The 14,518-nt window shown below is 53.6% G+C and overlaps 2 long non-coding RNA genes and 1 pseudogene across 2 annotated transcripts; 1 reads left to right on the forward strand and 2 right to left on the reverse strand.

The window, feature by feature from the left end:
• Window positions 1-2,817: 2,817 nt before the first annotated feature.
• On the forward strand, window positions 2,818-7,685 carry LOC141406944 (uncharacterized). The gene is made up of 4 exons (XR_012422898.1): window positions 2,818-2,993; window positions 3,427-3,599; window positions 5,813-6,538; window positions 6,699-7,685. It is a non-coding gene; the product is annotated as an uncharacterized lncRNA (long non-coding RNA).
• Window positions 7,686-8,921: 1,236 nt separating this feature from the next.
• On the reverse strand, window positions 8,922-10,462 carry LOC123568864 (uncharacterized; annotated as a pseudogene).
• Window positions 10,463-11,063: 601 nt separating this feature from the next.
• Window positions 11,064-13,755, reverse strand: LOC141408418 (uncharacterized). Its single transcript, XR_012422900.1, has 3 exons — window positions 13,200-13,755; window positions 12,093-12,764; window positions 11,064-11,708 (listed from the first exon to the last, which is right to left on the reverse strand). It is a non-coding gene; the product is annotated as an uncharacterized lncRNA (long non-coding RNA).
• Between the last annotated feature and the right edge of the window lie 763 nt (window positions 13,756-14,518).

The following is a 14,518-nucleotide window of genomic DNA, read 5'->3' on the forward strand; positions in this document are numbered from 1 at the left end:
CAACTGCTTTACTCTGCCCTGGTCCTTCTAATGTGCACTGTTTTTATTAACACTACTTTTTAATTATTATGGTTATGTCTGTAACCCAACATTTATGGTAATAGGCTCTTTGGTTTCCAAACACACAATATTTGCACTATCCCTTTTGTGACTTAATTTCTAATTTTTTTTTGCCCTGTGGTTGGAAGACATATTTCTGTATGGTGATCATTTGACTATCGGAAAACTGCACTGTGGCTTAATGTGTTAATCAATTTGTAGCCTTCTTTAAATCCACGTACAATTGGCTTGTGTTTTCCCTTCCTGTTATTGTCAACTATTCTGTGTCTCTCGCAGGTAACACTGTTGAATTCCATCCACACTCTTGTGTCTTTTAATTGGTAAATTTAATGTATTTGTTCTTCTGATAACCTGTTGTATCAGGATTCCAAAGCCCTGCGGTCTTAAATTAGGTTTCCTATTTTGCAGTAGTCCTTTTTCTTTCTTATTATTTTCATGTCCATGTTCCCTTCCCAGGGCTGGTCCTTTAAGGAGCTGCCAAATTAAGACCTTGTTGTCCCAGGACAAGCTCCATTGCGGAGGCCGCGGAGGCCACCAGGAAGACAGATCCGAGGGACAGTGCATCCTGCTCCCCGGGGACCAGGCCAGGTGCGAGGGGTGCCCTGGCTGAAACTCAGTGCCTTGGTGTTTTTGGAACCTACTTGGGGAAGACAAATCTGGGAACCCTGTCCTCCTAGTCCTGAGCGTTTTCTGTCTCGGAAGAGGTGGTGGTTGAAGTTTACTTCGGGAGTTGTCTGTTGTTTTCACTTTGGGGGACTCTGGAGCTTTTAGTTGCACAAACAAAGAAGTGCCTGCAAGTTTCCTGAATGCAAATGTCTCAGAAGGAGAATGTGTGCGTGTGTGTGTGTGTGTCGTGTTGTACGTGGGTGCCCCCCGCTGCCCTCCTCTCAGTCCTCATCAGTGCCTGACGAGCTCTGGACAGCACACTGAGGGATCCAGGCTGGTGCCTCGGGGCTGAGATTTAGGAAGATCATGTCTCCTCCCTCCCACTGAGGTCTTTGCCTGGGACCTCACTCCCTAGCCGAGGAGCAGCCTTTTTCCAGGACAACCAAAAGTGGAAAGGCCCTCCTTGGGACAATTACTCCAGAACTCAGGCGGTGGGTTTCACCCTGTCCAGGTGGCAGCTGCCTGCCCAGCTGCTGAGTACCCCACAGCGTGCAGAGGCCGTGCCGTCCCGTGGCTGCTCTGCACACATGATTTCAGAAAATCCATAAAATTGATTAATCTTTACCCCGTCTAATCACTAAAGAGAGACACGGCACAAATTAGCAAAATTAGGAATGAAAGAAATTCTATAGATATGTAAAAGGATAAAGGGGACTATTCAGAACATTCAGGTCAATAAATCTGACAACTTAGATGTGATGGATACATTTTTTGAAAGACACGAATTATTAAAGTCACTAAAAAAATAGATAAACCAAATAGCCCTGTATTTGTTAAGAAAATTAAACTTGTAGTTAAGAAACTTCCGACAAAGGAAATGACAGGTCAAATTATTTCACTGGTAAATTTCAACCAGCAGTCAACAAATAGAGAATCCTGACTCTGTACAATCTTTTCCAGGAAACCAAAGACCACAGAACATTTCCTAACACATTCTAGGAGGCTTATCCTGATACCAAAACCAAACAAAGATACGGCAAGAGAACTACAGGCCAATACCCCCCAGGAACACAGAGGCAAACATTCAGCAAACTGGATACAGTAGTGTGTAAAATGATAATATATTATGACAACGTGGAGTTTATCCCAGGAACGCAAGATCAACTGAATATTTGAAAAATCGGTGCATTTCTCCACATTCACAAGCTTAAAAAGAAAAGCCATATGATCATCTCAATAGATACAGAAAAAAATCTGATATCCATTATGCATTTATAATAAAAACTCAAGCCAAAGGAGAGCACAAGGGAACGTTCCCAATCTGATAAAGGGGCATCTCCAAAACAGATACAGCAGACATCATGCTTCCTAGCGGAAGATTGCCTGCTTTCCCCCAAGAGAAGGAACCAGCAGTAGTGCCTACTCAAAGTGTCTCTATTTGGTTGGTGCAGTGAGGCATGGAAAGGAAAAAAACACACACACACACACACACAGATTGCAGGGGAAGAAGTAACACAGGGCCATGGCCATCCCTGTAGAAAATCTAACAGAATCTTCCAGAAAGCTACTAGAACTAATAAGTGACTTAAGCAAAATGGTAGGCTGAAAGATCAGCATACAAAATCAGTAGTCAGTAATAAAGGGATAATTAACCCCGTTTTAAAAATGATAGACATGTCTCCAAAGAAGAGATACAAATGGCAAATAGCGCAGGAAAGGGTGTGGGATGTCACTACTCATCAGGGAAGCACAGAACAAACTCACAGTGAGGCATCGTTCCACACTGTCTCTGGAACAGCGTCAGTGAGGCCGATGATCCGTGTTAGTGAGGACGTGGATGAGTTCGAACACTCCTATGTTGTTGGCGGGAACACAACATGATTTAATCGCCTTGGAGAATAGTTTGGCAGTTCCTCAAAATGTTAAACATAAATTTATCCTATGATTTAGCAATTCTACTCCACCCAAGAAAAATGAAAACGTGTCCACCCAAAAACGTGTACACAAATGTCCACAATGGTATTGTTCTAACAGCCACATGGTAGGGCAGCCCATGTGTCCCAGCACCAATAAATGGATTCACAAAATACAGACTAGCCACACAATGGGGTATTTCTCAGCTATAAAAAGAAATTAAGTTCTGGTCACCATGACATGCATGAACCTTGAAACCTTGCCCTGAGAGAAAGAGGCCAGACACAGAAGGATGAACACAGCAGAACTCGATTTGTATTCAGCAGAGGCAAAGCCGCAGAGCGAGGAGAGATCAGTGGTGACCAAGGCCGGCGGAGGAGCTCAGCGGGAGGAGTAGGGAGTGACTGCAATGGGTACGGCTTCTTTGGGGTGATAAAAATGTTCTAGAATTACATTGTGATGATGGTTAGAGCATTGGACAACTCTGTGAATATACTAAAAACCACCGAATTGCGTACTTTGAGAGGGTGAAGTGTGTGATACGTGAATTTTATCTCCATGAGGCCACTAAAAATCAATTGCATTTCTGTATTACAGCAGAAATTGAACTCAAATGTCATTTAAAATTACAGAGAAAACATGAATCCTTACGAATAAATCTCACAAAAGATGTACAAGGTATGCTAAGGGCACGGCTGGGAGAAAGTCAAGGTGAATGAAATAAATGGAGGCCACACCACATTCAAGGGCCAAACTCTTGATTGACAGGATGCCACATCTTCCCACATGGGTTGATGAATTCAGTACAATTGCAATCAGAATCTCAGTACTTTTTTCTCTTAACAGAAATTACCATGTTGCGTACAAAAAATATAAGGAAATGCAGAGGACCTAGAATAACCAAAAGAATCTTGAAAAAGAGAAAAATGTTGGAAGACTAAAGACGTGTGATTTCAAGACTCGCCGTAAAACTACAGTCATGAGGACAGAAGGGGATTGGTGTCAAGAGAGAAAAACAGGTCAGCAGAACAAAATATACAATATGAGGAGGGGATTTTAAACCATGCAACCACTTTGAAAAACAGTTTAGTGGTTTCTTAAATGACCAATTCTACACCTAGGTATTTAGCAAGAGAAATGAAACCTTTTGGCCGTACAAAAACTTGTCCATGAATGCTCACAGCAGCCATGGGTGAAGTCTCCCAGGTTTGCTTCTGGATGGGATGAAGGCACTGAGAAAGTCCTCTCTCTCTCTTTCTCTCTGTTTCTGTCTTTCTCTCTGTCTGCCTCTCTAGACAAGCCTGGCTTTCCAGCTCACTGTCTTGTTGCAAGATTCTATTTTGAATATCAAAAAATGAATGTCAGCTCTCTTGTGATGATTAATTTTATGTGTCAATTTGGAAAGTGTTTTTAGATGAGATTAACTCTTTTTTTTTTTTGACATGGAGTCTGGCTGTGTTGCCCAGGCTGGAGTGCAGTAGTGTGATCTCAGCTCCCTGCAGCCTCCACCTCTACCTCCTGGGTTCAAGTGATTCTTGTGCCTCAGTCTCCCAAGTAGCTGGTGTTACAGGCATGTGCCACCGCGCCCGGCTAATTTTTTGTGTTTTTAGTAGAGACGGGGTTTCCCCATGTTGGCCAGGCTGGTCTCAAACTCCTGACCTCTGGTGACCCGCCTGCCTCGACCTCCCAAAGTGTTGGGATTATAGGCGTGAGCCACCGCGCCCGGCCCTGAGGTTAACTTTTAAATGGATGAACTTAGGGTGAAGCATGTTGCCTTCTGTAATGTGGGTGGCCTCCTCCGAGCAGTTAAAGTCTTGAATACAAGGGAAAGCCAACCTTCCCAAGCAAGAGAGACTCTCCAGCAGACGGCCTTGGGCTTCATCTGCTCCACAGGCTCCCCTGGGTCTGCAGCCGGCCAACCCACACTGCCCACACTGCCCACACTGCCCACACTGCCCACACTGCCCACGCTACCCACACTGCCCACGCTACCCACACTGCCCACGCTACCCACACTGCCCACACTGCCCACGCTACCCACACTGCCCACACTGCCCACGCTGCCCACACTGCCCACACTGCCCACGCTACCCACACTGCCCACGCTACCCACACTGCCCACACTGCCCACGCTACCCACACTGCCCACGCTACCCACACTGCCCACACTGCCCACACTGCCCACGCTACCCACGCTACCCACACTGCCCACGCTACCCACACTGCCCACACTGCCCACGCTACCCACACTGCCCACGCTACCCACACTGCCCACACTGCCCATGCTACCCACACTGCCCACACTGCCCACACTAGCCACACTGCCCACGCTACCCACACTGCCCACACTGCCCACACTGCCCACGCTACCCACGCTACCCACACTGCCCACGCTACCCACACTGCCCACACTGCCCACGCTACCCACACTGCCCACACTGCCCACACTAGCCACACTGCCCACGCTACCCACACTGCCCACACTGCGCACACTGCCCACGCTACCCACACTGCCCACGCTACCCACATTGCCCACACTGCAGATGCTGGACTCACTGCCTCCATTACCCCATGAGTCCCCACCTTGTAATAAATCTCCTTCTCACTCTATGCACCTCCTGGAGACCCTGACACAGCTACTGTGATCCCAGGGAAAGGGAACCTCAGAGAAAGGAGCCCTGTGTCCACCGGACTTTCTCTCCAGGGGTTTGCTGACACCTCCACTGTGCATGGCTGGGGTTGAGAAACCAGGCAGAAAACAGCTGCTCTGAGGCCAGAATTACAGGTAGAGAGTTCAGCATCCTCCCCGTGGAGGGGAAACGTGGAACATGAGGCTTTCCAACAAGAGGCCCTGGCGTCAGCACAGACCACGAGAGGGCTGGGCTCGGGATCAGCGCAACCAAAGGCCCCTGCCTGCGTGGAGGCGCGTGATCCAATGTTCTTTCCTTGCTGGCAGCAGAAAATGTTACTGGCTCCAAAGGGAGATGACAACATCCTGCCTCTCTGCTGATGTACGTGCACAGCATCCAATGCACCCAGGACCTCTCAGAGCGCCAGACCCTGGCTCTGTGCTTCAGCCGCGTGACTTGGGCAAGCTTCTCATTTCTCGCGCCTCAGTCTCCTCTCACCTCACAGGGTTGTCATGAGGCGTGCTGGGCACACGCAGCTTATGGAGAAGGGAGCACCCTCACTTCCCTCCTTGCACCCTCACTTCCCTCCTTCCCCTCTCCAGCAGGCGGGCTGATTGTGGAGACGTCTCCTGGGCAGCATGTGTCAGCCGGGATTTCATGCCGACATTGAGAATTAGCGTCCGTTCTTGCGGGTATCAAGTCACTGCAGGACAAAGCACCGTAGGCAGAGGAGGCTGTCGCCTGTTCCCCAGGGCTCCACATCTGTGGCTGCCGGTCCCCCACAACCCTGAGAGTTAATAATCCATGCCTGACCTAGGGCAATGGAACGAGGTCTTATCAGGAAAAGCAGGCAGGTCCTCTGCCTTCCTAAAAATTACTGTTTTATCATCAAACTATGAACATGATAATTTTTAAATCTCAACGCTGGAGATCCCAGGAAAACATTCTCTCAGGGGCAACGTGGAAATGGCTGCGCTTTGCACAGGGGTGATCCACCCCACACTGTCAATCTGGTGAACTCCCTCACTCTACAAAGCCCACCTCAAATCCCCCCTGCTCTCTGCACAGAAAGCCACAAATAAATTGCTTCCTGCAATAAAGAGCCTGACTCTGTTTTTATGATGTTTGACGGCTCACTGCTTTGACGCCTCACCCATCCCTCTTCCCGTGTGCTCCACAGCAGGGCAGGTGCCTTTGGTGCCAGTGAAAGGCTCAAGCCCTGCAGCCTCCTGCCCATGTGAGGCCATCACCCCATCCCCGAGGCATAATAACAGCCCCACGCCAGCTCCCTTCCTGAAACCACCTGCACCCCGTGGATGCCGAGCTAGGTAAGCACCAGACCCTTTCATCTCTTCCTGGTGTGTGGGGCATCATCAGGGTTGATGGAGAAACCACCTTTGGGGGGGGTCCCTCCTCTTTTCCCAGAGTGACCACAGCAACTCCACTATTTCTTCTTTTCTTTCTTTTTTATTTATTTGTTTTTTTGAGATGGAGTCTCGCTCTGTTGCCCAGGCTGGAGTTCAGCGGTGCCATCTCTGCTCACTGCAGCCTCTGCCTCCTGGGCTCAAGTGATCCTCCCACGTCAGCCTCCCAAGCAGCTGGAACTACAGGCACCCACCACCACGCCCAGCTAATTTTTGTGTTTTCAGTAGAGATGGGGTTTCATCATGTTGCCCAGGCTGGTCTCGAACTCCTGACCTCAAGTGATCTGCCTGCCTCGACCACGCAAAGTGCCGGGATTACAGGCGTGAGCCGCCGCGCCCGGCCCGCACTCCCTTATTTCTGATCCAACTGCATTGTCATACAAAAATCACACCTTGATCATGTTTACAGACTCATTTGTACGCGTGGATACATGTCTCTGATTCTATGCACTGCAATAGTCATTGCATTTAAAAAGAGGCAGATGCACGTCTCCCAGCTCCTTGGAAGACGCAGCCTCTGAGGGCTCCATGGTTTCCACCTGAAAGGCCGATGGCTGCTTTGCAGAGACCCAGCCCTGAGACTCATACCTTTCTATTCTGAAGAGAGAACATTTCTGCACAAGAACCTGGGTCAGGGTTCATGTGTCTGTCCCTTGCGTTCTGCAAAGGACTGGATCATAAATGCTGCAGCTCTGGGGGCCACCCAGGTCCTCTGGAAGGAACTTGTCCCTGCTGTCGTGGGGGGATGCAGCTGCATATGGCCTGTGGACGTGCTCCAGGAAGGCGCCTGCGGGGGTGGCTGTGAACTCCTGCTGTCCCCAGCACATTCCCTGTTGACACATCCTGGCTGGGAGATGTCTCCACAATCAGCCTGCATGCTCCAAAGTGAGGGGGAGAGGGGAAGGAGGGAGGTGAGGGGGCGAGGAGGAAGCCATTACTTTTCTATGAGCTGCATGTGCCCAGCAGGCCTTGTGACAGCCCTGTGAGGTCGTGCACATGAGAAGAGACTGAGGCGGAAGAAATGAGAAATAAAAACTGAACGTGAGTTCAATTCATCTGGCGTTTCCTTCAGTACAAAATGTGAATTTCATATCAGTATTTTGCGCAACCAAGTACAATTTGTCCTATGACTTTTCTTCAGCCACTGAACTGTGTAAACTGATTCACAGCCTCTGGGTTGCACCACCACAGGGGCCAGCAGGTCTGGGTCCCCCGAGCCATCTGCAGAGAAGGGGTGCAGCTAGGCCGGCCCAGCATGTTCCCTGCAATCAAGTCTCTAGAGGGGGTGACAGACACGGAGCCTGAAAAGCGGTTCCATAGTGTTCTCGGCTTCTCAGCACTGAGGGATGAGCCCACACACCCATCACGAAATAGCCAGTGACCCGACCCACACTGTCCAGAGGATGGGGCCACAGAGGATTCCCACGGGGGAGACACTGACCTGGACAAGGGAGGGCAAGGGACAGAAGCTCCTAAGATCCAAGGTAGGGCCCTGCAGGCAAAATGGCCAAGAGCCCCCTTGCACCCCAAATGGGCCCTGAGGTCCAGGGCTGCAGGAGCCGAGTGGGGAGCCCGGCCAGCTGGAGGGACAGACACCAGCACTCGCTGCCTATGTCACTGCCCTCAGTACTGTCCACAAGAGGGTGGCCCACTGGGTCCCACCACCCCAAGTCCCAATGCCAGAGCCAGGCCCAGCTCTGCCGACCCCGCCACCCCGTGCGGCACCCAGGCCACGCTGGTGCAAGGCCATGGCTAATCCGTTCTCAGAGGAAGCTGAGGAGGCAGCCCTGCCCTCGATGTTTCCCAAGCCCCCTTATCCCAGCAGATTCCTCTCGGGGAAGATAAGCTCCCAGCTTAGCCAGGGCGGGTGGGAAGTCAGAGCTGCTTCCTTAATTGGCATTTTCCAGTTGAGAGCACATTCTCTACCTTTTTCACTTGGATCAGCTAATTGCCAAATGTTTTCATTTTTGAGAAGAAGTGAAATTGCAGAGATGTGGGATTTAGGGAAGGAATGCAAGGATCAATTCTGCCTAATTGCGAAATGTCTCAGCGGTCACCGTGACGGGTCCCAGAGTCGGCCGTGTGGACCCCGGGGCCTCCCGGGCGGTGGGGCCCCGGGGCTGTGATGCAGATGTTTACCTGATGTCGTGGCCTGAATCTGGTTTACATTGGAAATCAGACTGTTTACAGGCCAGCACATCTGCCTCTTCCTCTGGCTCTCCTTCATTTTGCTGTAATGTTCTGCAGGTCTCGCTGGGGTCTCTGTGGGAATATCTGTGACACGGAGTGAGCTAGGCCAGCCAAGGGCGGCCCCATCTGGGGACGGCAGCTCACGGCCTGGGCCCGGGTGGGCAGCCTGGGCCTGGGTTAGCGGTGGAGATGGGGGAGGGTCTGGGGCCCCTGGGCGAGTGGTGGGGTACACAGGCCGTCAGCCCTGCTGCAGGGTTCCTGTGGAGGACAGGGAGCCTTCTCCATCCCTGAAAACCATCGCGGGGACAGTGGAGTCATCAGGATGCTGGGACCCTCTAGTGTGTTCTGGAAGCAGAGGCTGGGCGTGGGCACGGGAACCTGTGATTGTCCCCAGACACCGAGAGGCCCACAGGGCCCCAGGTGCTCAGACCCCGGCTACAGATCGGGGACCCAGTCGTGTGTCAGGGAAGGAGAGGAGCAGGGGCCACAGACAGGGGTCCAGGAGGGCAGGGGGTGCAGGAAGGCAGGGGGTCCAGGAGGGCAGGGGATCCAGGAGGGCAGGGGATCCAGGAGGGCAGGGGGTCCAGGAGGGCAGAGTCACAGCAGGATGGGTGGTCCCGCTACAGGGGACTTCACCCCAACAGCCCCTGCACTGCCCCTCTGACAGCCTCCACCTTTGACCCGCCAGACCAATGGGCTGCTGTGGCGGCTCTCAAGGCTGCAGCCCCAGCCCTGGGAGCTGCGGCTGCTGGGGTCTGAGACCCTGCTGTTCTTTGTGGAGACACTGATGTCCTTCCCAGATCTCCTGGGCCCACTGTCAGCCTCCAGGCTGACCAGGCTGCCTGGGTCTCCTAGGACTCAACCCTGGGTTTCCTCCTCCAGGATACTGGATGGGAATCTGCAGCTGCCAACATCCACCTGCCGGCCTTCCCCTCTGCCCTGTCCCCTTGCTGCCACGGCCTCCTTTGTCCTCCCTGGAGATGCAGAGAGCAGCTCCGTCCTCAGTTGCTTTCTGAGTCCATGGGAGCTTCTGACCTCTTCCCAGCAGGGGCCCTGGGGGCTGCGTCCTGCCTGGTCCAGGCTTTCTTACCCTCACCTCCCTCTGGGCTCGGGGATCTGGGGCCACACAGCCCAGAGAGCCTGGGCTGTTCAGGACAGGCCACCCTCCTCCTGCTCCCAGGAGTGCCCACAGCCCTGTCAGTTTCCAAGGGTGTCTCCTTCAAGCAGCCTCGTCAGGCCGAGCCACCCCCCGTGCCCTCTCTCCTCCGGCAGCCACAATCTCTGCCCTTCCTCCCCACCTGCTCAGTCCTGCAAAGCCTCCCGCCAAGCCTGACACCTGGAGTTTCCGTCTTCCACACTCCAGGGGCCTCCTCCACATGTCGGTGACCTCTGACCTCTGTTTCAGACCCAGAGCCCCTGGGTGCACCAGCATTGGGTCCCGATGGCGGCACCAGTGTTCCAGGCCTGGGGCACCGCACTCACTGCAGATCTGGCCTGAGACTCAGCATCCGGGCAGCCCCATGAGATCTAGTTTCTGAATGGCGTCGTCACCTGACTGGGCATACAGGCCACAGGCCCAGTGGTCCTTTGGGCACTGATCCTTCTCTCACCCCCAAATCCCGCCTGAGAGCAGCGCATCAGGCAGGCCCTGAGTATCGGACGCCTCTAAGTATCAGCCTCGATGTTCCTCTAATTCCAGCCCTGGCGTCTTCTCCCCGGGACACCCTGCTGCTCCCTCGAGCTCTGCCCTCCATGGTGACTCCAGACATGCACGTTCAGCCTCTTCCCTCCGGGACCAGACTCCTCAGCAGCTCCCACTGCTCCCAACATGCCATCCAGCTCCTCAGGCCAGCAGCAAAGACAGGCACAGAATGGTCCCGAACCCATCACTTCCTTCCTTCCTTCCTTCCTTCCTTCCTTCCTTCCTTCCTTCCTTCCTTCCTTCCTTCCTTCCTTCCTTCCTTCCTTCCTTCCTTCCTTCCTTCCTTCCTTTCCTTCCTTCTTCCCTCCCTCCCCGCTCCCTCCCTCTCCCCTCCCTCCGTTCCTTCATTTCTTCCTTACTTGTTTCTGCCCTCCCTCCCTCCCTCCCTCCCTTCCTCCCTCCCTTCCTTCTCTGCTCCCTCCCTCTCTCCCTCCTTCCCTCCCTCCTCCCTCCATCCATTTCGTCCTTCCTTCCTTCTTCCCTCCCTTCGTTCCTTCTTCCCTCCCTCCCTTCCTTCCTTCTTTCCTTCCTTCCTTCTTTCTCTGCTCCCTCTCTCCCTTCCTCCTCCTTCCTTCCCTCCCTCCTCCCTCCCCCCTCCCTTCCTTCCTTCCTCTCTGTAGTCAAATGCGGGTACATGAGATTTCCCATCATCGCCATGGGAAGTGCACAGAACCGTGGCATTGAGAACATGCCCACGGCTATGCCGCTGTCACCACCATGCAGCTCCAGCACGTTTTCATCGGGTGAAACTGGAGCTCCGTCCTGACTAATCACTCACTCCCATCGGCCCCTCCCCCGGGCACTGCTGACCACCATTCGGTCGTCCCTCTCTTGACTCTGACTCCTCTGGGGGCCTTCCCTCTGTGGGGTCACCGCGTTGGTCCTATTGGGACCGGCTGGCTTCACTGGGCATGAGGTTGTGAAGGTTGGTGTGTTGCTGCTTGCGTCAGAGCACACTCCTTTTCCAGGCTCAGTGAGACCCCGATGTGTGTGTCTGCCCCGTTCCACATCCCCTCACCTGCTGGCTGTTTCCACCTTTGGGCTATTGTGACTACACGGCTATGAGCACGGGGGTCTGAGTCCATTCTGTGTGGCCATAAAACAACCTCTGAGATGGGGTAATTCATAAAGCTCACGGTTCTGTCAGCTGAGAAGTTCAATGGCATGGCCCTTCTGCTTCTGCTGGCGGAGGTCAAAGGGGAAGCAGACATGGGAAGAGAGATAAAGCCCAGGGATGTGTTGGCTTCAGAACAAGCCCCGCTCATGGGAACAAATCCATTCCCATGGGAACTCACCCCGTATCACAAGAGGAGAGTCACTCCCAGCACCAGGCACTCCCCAGGGAGTCACTCCCACGACCTGCACGTCTCCCTCCCCTCAGGCCCCATCTCCCTGTGCTGCCACACTGGGGGTCCTGTTTCAACAAGAGTTTTGCTGGGAACAGAGGCACTAACTACATCCGGGCCGTGGCAAGGGCTGTGCAAGTGTTTGAGTCTCTGCTTGGATTTCTTTTGGGGATAGATCTAGGAACGGAATGGCGGCTTCACAGGGTAATTTCATGTTTACCTGTTTCTGGAAGGCGCACACTGAGCTGGCCAGAGCAGGCTTGTCTTTTCCTCTGTGCTCCTTCCTGCCTTCCAGGATGCAGATGAGAGGGCAGGTGCCCCAGCAGCCCTCGTCAACCACAAGGCATGGGTTCCTCATCTTAGGTTCAGGGAACACAGAGACCGGGGGCCGTGGACTCCTGGTGAGACGGTGGCGCCTCCATCGCAGGCCCGCAGACTCTGAATCCAGCCCTTCCAGAAAGGTACAAAAATGAAAAGCCTGCCTTATGGAAGACAGGAAGACGGGGTTATTCAGAATTTTTGGTTCTGTGTGGTCTCCTTAGAATCATTAGTAGACTTTTTAAAATGAAAATGACCCATGTCCATGGTGAAAAGATGAGCCACGGCCTCCAGGGCAGCAGAGCCGAGAGCCACACGCTTAGCGTTTGTTTCTCGTTCCCCTATTTTCCCACATAGGCACCGACGCTTTCCCTGACAGCATCATCATCGTGCAGCTCAGGCGGCTGACCCGCGTCCTCCTCACCACGTGCAATGGTTTGAGTCGAGGGTTCTCACGGCCTCGAGCCACGTGGAGGCCGTGCCTTGTGTTTCCTGTGAGAAATCTTCAACCAGCGCCACTCTCAGCCTCCACTCTCCAGCGCTTCTGTGGCTAGACCTGCATTCGGGGCTGTGGCTGCAAACACAGGAATAATTTATGGCTCTTGGGGCACTTTGCTGGGCTGCTTCCAGAAAAGTCGACCCCTCCCTGCAAACCAGCACTGCCCAGCATTCTTGTCCCGCCAGACTGACTGCGAGGCTGCTGTGGCATTGTCACTTTGCTGGGAAAGGGCCCCTTATCTTTTGTTTCCCTTGCATTTCTTTCAATTCTACCATTGACCATTTTTCACACATGTGGTCATCATTGTATTTTGCCCCCGTTTTGTGAGGTTTGGTGTATTCTTAATTTTAACGTTTCCTGGGTTTTGAGGAGAGCATATTCTGTCATTGTATTTCACAGGTATTTTCCCCCGCTTGGATTTGTTTGGCCATTAGCTTGTTTTCTGCTATTTTACAATAGTTTGTTTTTCTTCATTACAAAAGGATTCTGCTGAGGGTCCCCCAGGCTCACCATGCTTCGGGCTGTGAGGCAGCAGGGGCAGGCAGGTGTCCTTCCTTCTTTGAAGTGTGGGTTGGGGCAGGACAGCAGACCCTGGGGTCCCTGCTGAGGAGGGAAAGGATGGGATTAGGGCTGTTCTCTTCCTGGCCTCAGGAGCTCCCCCAGCTCCTTCTTGTGGCTGGAGCAGAAACCTCCTGATTGTCACGGAGAGTGAGTTTGCCCGTGGAGCCTTTCCTGTCCGGCTCACATAGAACAGGCTGTGAGGTCCCCGCACTGAGCAGCACGTGCCGGGCCAGGTCCCCACGACTTTCGGGAAAACCCAGGCCTGTGTTACAGGAAGCAAAGGTCTTTAGATGAAGGTTTTAAGAATCAAAATTAACCCGCACAATGGTGAGGTCAGTTGGAGCCTGGATTCCGTGGGGTAAGACTGCCATAGCCAGGCAGGAATCCTGCTCCTTCCTTTTCCCTGTCCCCACCTGCCGGCCATGCCCTAGAGCAGGGGCACACTCGGACCCCAGCCCAGCGCCCACGCCCCTGCCTGCAGGCCTGCGAGGTCCCACAACCCCTTGGCATGCAGGGACGGCCCAGGGCCAGGTGTGGGCGAGGCTCAGGATTTCCTGGCACAGATGACTTCATGTTATGGCCTGGCAGCTTTGGGTGGTATCAGCAGATGCAGGAAACCACGGGCCCAGCACCCTGCCTGTCCCGGCTGTGGGTGCCAATGCTGAGTGAGTTCTGTGGCTGGTCACACAGGCGGCCCGGTGGGTGCAGGCCATCTCGGGGGACGACCTTGCCCTGCCTGGTCCCCGGGGAGGGGAGGGTCTCTGTACTGGCCACACTGTTTGCTGCGTGCTTTTTGTTTGCCAAGGGCTGCAATGTTTGTCATCTGCCGCCGTGTTGGCTGCCGGGTGAAGAATCGCTGGCCCTGTGTTGTCACCTGGGCCCACCATGACAAGGTCCCCACCCCTGCTGTGGGACTCAGGGGCAAAGTACCCTGCTGTTCACGCTGCAATTGACAAGGGCCCTGGTCTTTGAACCAGGAGCCTCTGAGCCCTGCCCCACAGGGGGTGAGCCCTGACTGGGAGCAACGTTCTATGGGGGAGACAGCAGCTTCCTCACTTCCATGTACAGCCAGATGCCATGGGCTGTGGGGAGTGGGACAGGGCTGTGGGGAGTGAGACAGGGCTGTGGGGAGTGGGACAGGGCTGTGGGGAGTGGGTCAGGGCTGTGGGGAGTGGGACAGGGCTGTGGGGAGTGGGACAGGGCTGTGGGGAGTGGGTCAGGGCTGTGGGGAGTGAGTCAGGGCTGTGGGGAGTGGGACAGGGCTGTGG

This window comes from Macaca fascicularis, chromosome 14 (genome assembly GCF_037993035.2).
Source record: "Macaca fascicularis isolate 582-1 chromosome 14, T2T-MFA8v1.1".
NCBI lineage: Eukaryota > Metazoa > Chordata > Mammalia > Primates > Cercopithecidae > Macaca > Macaca fascicularis.